Source organism: Chiloscyllium plagiosum, unplaced genomic scaffold, assembly GCF_037043375.1.
Source record: "Chiloscyllium plagiosum isolate Xiang-an unplaced genomic scaffold, Cpla_swu_hap1 HiC_scaffold_38, whole genome shotgun sequence".
NCBI lineage: Eukaryota > Metazoa > Chordata > Chondrichthyes > Orectolobiformes > Hemiscylliidae > Chiloscyllium > Chiloscyllium plagiosum.
The window spans coordinates 8,943,296-8,949,839 of record NW_028270176.1 but is presented as its reverse complement, the minus strand read 5'-3'; positions in this window follow the sequence as shown (position 1 = coordinate 8,949,839).

Sequence of the window (6,544 nt, the reverse complement as noted above, 5' to 3'; positions counted from 1 at the left end):
TCTTCTTAGCCATCTCCTTAGATATTTTGTGGCTAACTTATTACACCCAAGCCCCCTACCTTAGCCTTCACACCGCATCCTCACATAAACTTTCTTCTTTCTCTTGACAAGAGCTTCAACTTCTTTGGTAAACCATGGCTCCTTCTCTTGACATCAAGGTCCTGCAGTATTTGTTCCTTGAATGAGGTCCACATTTCAACTGTGTCCATCCCCTGCAGTTTTCTTCCCCATCCCATGCATCCTAAATCTTGCCTAATCGCATCATATTTGCCTTTACCCCAGTTATACCTATTTCCCTGTGGTATATACCTATCCATGCTCATTGCTATTGTAAACGTAACTGAATTATGGTCACTCTTGCCAAAGTGCTCACTCACCTCCAAATTTAACACCTGGTTGGGTTCATTACCCAGTACCAAATCCAATATGGCATTGCCCCTCATTGGCCTGTCTACATACTGTGTCAGAAAACCCTCCTGCACACATTGAACAAAAACTGACCCATCTAAACTACTTGAACTATAGTATTCCCAGTCAATATTGGGGATGTTAAAGTCCCCCATCACAACTACCCTGCTACTCTCACTCCTATCTTTGCTACCCTTTCCTCTGCAGTCCTGGAACAATTCGGCGGCCTATAGAAAACTCCCAACAGGGTGTCTGCTCCTTTCCTGTTTCTAACCTCAGCCCATCTTCTCTGTTCTTGCTGAAACATTTAAATCCCGGAATCTGCAACAATAATTCCTGTCCCTCCTCTAGCCATGTCTCTGAAGTGGCCATGACATCGAGATCTCAGGTACCAACAAGTTCACCCATCTTATTCCGGATGCCCCTGGCATTGAAGTACACACATTTCAAACCAACATCCTGGTTACCGGTGCCCTCTTGCAACCTTGTAAACTGATCCCTGACCTCACTACCCTCAACCTCCTGTACACTGGAACTATAATGCAGGTTCCCATCCCCCTGCTGCATTAGTTTAAACCCCCACCGAAGAGTGTTAGCAAATCTCCCCCCCCACCCAGGATACTGGTACCCCTTTGGTTCAGGTGAAGACCATCCTGTTTGTAGAGGTCCCACCTTCCCCACAAAAAGCTCTAATTATCCAAGAATCCAAAACCCTCCCTCCTGCATTATCCCTGCATCCACGTGTTCAGTTCCGCGCTCTCCCTGTACCTTGCTTCACTAGCACGTCACAAAGGAAACAAACCAGAGATAACAACTGTTTGTTCTAGTGCTAAGCTTCCAACCTAGCTCCCTGGATTTCTGCCTGATATCCCCACCTTTCTTCCTACCTATGTCGTCGGTGCCTATGTAGACCATGAATTGGGGCTGCTCCCCCTCAAGGATCCTGAAAACACGATCAGAGACATCACAAACCTGGGAGGCAACAGACCAATCATGAGTTTCTCCAGTTCCCACAAAACTTCCTATCTGTCCCCCTAACTATGGAGTCCCCAATGATGAAAGCTCTGCTGCTGTTCCCCCTTCCCTTCTCAGCATCTCTGCATCAGAGACTTATGTGCCACTGCTTACCCCTGGTAGGTCCTCCCCCACAACAGTATACCTGTTGTTGAGGGGAACCACCACAGGCATTCCTTGCACTGCCTGGCAGTTCCCTTTCCTACCCCGGACAGTAAACCACCTGCCTTCTTCACATGGCTATGGAGTAACTACCTCCCTGTAACTCCTCTCAATAACCCCCTCTACCTCCTGAACGATCCCAAGTTCATCCAGCTCCATTTCCCTAACACGGTTCTCGAGGAGCTGGAGTTGGGTGCACTTTCCATAAATGAAGTCAGCGGGGCTACTAGAGGTGATCCTTACCTCCCAAATACTGCAGGAGGAACATTCAACTCGCCTAACCTCCATTCCCACTATTATAAATTCCCAAATAGACCGTTGACAAAATGAAACACAAAAGAAAACACTTAGCATCTTATCAACTGATGCACAGAACTGTTTTTTTGGTTAGAGGAGGAGGATGGGTGGGAGACACTACTCCAGTGGTGTTTCGGGTAAAGCAACTGCCCACATGTAACCTTGGACCTCTCCGACTGCCTCCTGCTCAACACTCCCGCACTTCCTGCTGTTGGAACAACAGTTTGCTTCTGTAACTCCTTCCCATGTTGCTATAACTAATTTTATAACAGTTTCTCACTGTCCCTTTCATCTCAAGGCACAGTTTCTTCCCAAAAGAGAGTTATTGCTGCTTTTTAAAATACGTGTAAAAGTTTATCTTTGCTCATTTTCCAATCCATGAACAGTTATTAAAATTCTGAAGTTTACATTATCACAGAGACGATCAATGATGATTTAACCTGAGGAGAGGGGAGAGGTTGGGATGGAGAGTCCTTCCTGGGAACCCCAGTCCATGCGGGAACTCAACTCACGCAAGTCGGCATTGGAAACCAGCTGAAAAATGTGTTGCTGGTAATGGTATAACGGCTGCAGAAAGGCAGTTCGAGGGGGATCTGCCTTTGGAGGTAGTATGGGCTGAAGTCAGAAATAGGAAAGGTGCAGTCACCTTGTTGGGTGTTTACTATAGGCCCCCCAATAGCAGCAGAGATGTGGAGAAACAGATTGGGAAACAGATTTTGGAAAGGTGCAGAAGCCACAGGGTAGTACGGCTTGGTGGGCGGCACGGTGGCACAGTGGTTAGCACTGCTGCCTCACAGCGCCAGAGACCCGGGTTCAATTCCTGCCTCAGGCGACTGACTGTGTGGAGTTTGCACATTCTCCCCGTGTCTGCGTGGGTTTCCTCCGGGTGCTCCGGTTTCCTCCCACAGTCACAAAGATATGCAGGTCAGGTGAATTGGCCATGCTAAATTGCCCGTAGTGTTAGGTAAGGGGTAAATGTAGGGGTATGGGTGGGTTGCGCTTCGGCGGGTCGGTGTGGACTTGTTGGGCCGAAGGGCCTGTTTCCACACTGTAAGTAATCTAATCTAATCTAATCTAATCTAGTAGTCATGGGCGATTTCAACTTCCCAAATATTGATTGGAAGCTCTTTAGATCAAGTAGATTGGACGGGGCAGTGTTTGTGCAGTGTGTCCATGAAGCTTTTCTAACTCAGTATGTAGATCGTCTGACCAGAGGGGAGGCCATTTTGGATTTGGTACTCGGTAATGAACCGGGACAAGTGATGGGCTTGTTAGTGGGTGAACATTTTGGTGATGGTGACCACAATTCTGTGACTTTCACCTTGGTTATGGAGAGAGATAGGTGCGTGCAACAGGGTAGGTTTTACAATTGGGGGAAGGGTAATTACGATGCGTAAGACAGGATCTGAGGAGCATAAGTTGGGAGCATAGGCTGTCAGGGAAGGATGTCGTGGAAATGTGGAACTTTTTCAAGGAACAGATACGACATGTCCTTGATATGTATGTACCTGTCAGGCAGGAAAGAGATGGTCGTGTGAGGGAACCTTGGTTGACGAGGGAGGTTGAATGTCTCGTGAAGAGGAAGAAGGAGGCTTACATAAGGTTGAGGAAACAGGGTTCAGACAGAGCAGTGGAGGGATACAGGATAGCCAGAAGGGAACTGAAGAAAGGGATTAGGAGAGCTAAGAGAGGGCATGAAAAATCTTTGGCGGATAGGATCAAGGATAACCCAAAGGCATTTTATGCGCATGTGAGAAACATGAGAATGACGAGAACGAGGGTAGGTCCAATCAAGGACAGTAGTGGGAGACTGTGTATTGAGTCGGAAGAGATAGGAGAGGTCTTGAATGAGCACTTTTCTTCAGTATTTACGAATGAGAGGGACCGTATTGTTGAACAGGAGAGTATGAAACGGACTGGTAAGCTAGAGGAGATACTTGTTAGGAAGGAAGATGTGTTGGACATTTTGAACAACTTGAGGATGGACAAGTCCCCCGGGCCTGACGGGATATATCCGAGGATTATGTGGGAAGCAAGAGAGGAAATTGCAGTACCATTGGCAACGATCTTTTCATCTTCACTGTCAATGGGAGTGGTACCAGGGGACTGGAGAGTGGCGAATGTTGTGCCCCTGTTCAAAAAAGGGAATAGGGATAACCCCGGGAATTACAGGCCAGTTAGTCTTACTTCGGTAGTAGGTAAAGTAATGGAAAGGGTACTGAGGGATAGGATTTATGAGTATCTGGAAAGGCACTGCTTGATTAGGGACAGCCAGGACGGATTTGTGAAGGGTAGGTCTTGCCTTACAAGTCTGATTGAATTCTTTGAGGAGGTGACCAATCATGTGGATGAGGGTAGAGCAGTGGATGTAATATACATGAATTTTAGTAAGGCATTTGATAAGGTTCCCCATGGTAGGCTTATGCGGAAAGTCAGGAGGCATGGGATAGAGGGAAATTTGGCCAATTGGATAGAAAACTGGCTAACCGGTCGAAGTCAGAGAGTGGTGGTAGATGGTAAATATTCAGCCTGGAGCCCAGTTACAAGTGGAGTTCCGCAGGGATCAGTTCTGGGTCCTCTGCTGTTTGTAATTTTTATTAATGACTTGGATGAGGGAATCGAAGGGTGGGTCAGTAAATTTGCAGATGATACGAAGATTGGTGGAGTTGTGGATAGTGAGGAGGGCTGTTGTCGGCTGCAAAGGGACTTAGATATGATGCACAGCTGGGCTGAGGAGTGGCAGATGGAGTTCAACCCTGCCAAGTGTGAAGTTGTCCATTTTGGAAAGACAAATAAGAATGCAGAATACAGGGTTAACGGTAGGGTTCTTAGTGAGGTGGGGGAACAGAGGGATCTTGGGGTCTATGTTCATAGATCTTTGAAAGTTGCCACTCAGGTGGATAGAGCTTGTAAGAAGGCCTATGGTGTATTAGCGTTCATTAGCAGAGGGATTGAATTCAAGAGTCGTGAGGTGATGTTGCAACTGTACAGGACTTTGGTTAGGCCACATTTGGAGTACTGTGTGCAGTTCTGGTCGCCTCATTTTAGAAAAGATGTGGAAGCTTTGGAGAAGGTGCAGAGAAGATTTACCAGGATGTTGCCTGGAATGGAGAATAGGTTGTACGAGGATAGGTTGAGAGTGCTAGGCCTTTTCTCATTGGAACGGCGAAGGATGAGGGGTGACTTGATAGAGGTTTATAAGATGATCAGAGGAATAGATAGAGTAGACAGTCAGAAACTTTTTTCCCGGGTACAACAGAGTGTTACAAGGGGACATAAATTTAAGGTGAAGGGTGGAAGGTATAAGGGGGATGTCAGGGGTGGGTTCTTTCCCCAGAGAGTGGTGGGGGCTTGGAATGCGCTGCCTGTGAGAGTGGCAGAGTCAGAATCATTGGTGACCTTTAAGCGGCAATTGGATAGGTACATGGATGGGCGCTTAAGCTAGGACAAATGTTCGGCACAACATTGTGGGCCGAAGGGCCTGTTCTGTGCTGTATTGTTCTATGTTCTATCTATGTTCTATGGAAAAGCGCAGCAGGTCAGGCAGCATCCAAGGAGCAGGAGAATCGATGTTTCGGGAATTCCTGAAGGGCTTATGCCCGAAACGTCGATTCTCCTGCTCCTTGGATGCTGCCTGACCTGCTGCGCTTTCCCAGCAACACATTTTTCAGCTCCGATCTCCAGCATCTGCAGACCTCACTTTCTCCATTGGAAACCAGCTGTCAAACCAACTAACCACAACAGAACTGCACACCAACAAACCAAACAAGATCTGCAGGCAGAACTCTGAGTGTGGTCTAATCGCTACCCAACAGAAACAAACATCACCGGCTCTTTTGTAGAGTCACAGCAAAGAAAACCAGAAGCAATCAGGCAATTGAGTTCATTGCAATTTCTGTCCAACCACAAGGAACCTTCCCCACTTTATATCCCTGGCTTGTTGCCATTTGAAAACCTTTAAGTGTCATTCCAATTTCGGTTTGAAATGATCTGCTGTCGGTCCATTCACCAGTTTGGATATAAATACTTCTGTATTGTGTATTTCTTTTACTTCACTCATGGAACATGAATGTTGCTGACTGAGAATATCTATTGCTGCTCTGCTGGTAGATGTGTGTGTGTGTGTGAGAGAGCGACAGAGATCTGTCTGTGCGTGCGAGAGAGGAGGAGACCGAGCACCAAAGTGGTTACGATTCGATTTATTGTTGTCACATGCGCTGAAATACAGTGAAAAGTGCTGTATTGCATGCTCTACAGGCAGGTCATACCATACAAAGTGCATTGGGTAGTAAACCTGAATACAAAGTATAGTGTTAACAGCTGTTTGAGAGCGAGATCAGAACTAACATTTGAGACGTCTGTTCAAAAGTCTGATAACAGCTGGGAAGAAGCTATTTCTGAAGAAAACAGAAATTGTTGGAAAAGCTCAGCAGTTCTGGTAGCATCCGAGGACAGATAGTGTTTTGGGTCCAGTGACCCTTGCTTGGTCCTTTAGGACTGATGCCTTGTGTTAAGGCTCATTCTTGTGGTCACCAATATTACAAGCATTTGAAGGCAGAAAACAAGAATGATGTGCTTAAACATGCAAAAGTATCAGATAGTGCAGGGCAGGGGGCATTTGAATAGGGTGACTGGATCAGATGACAGTTGGGCACACTGTGAG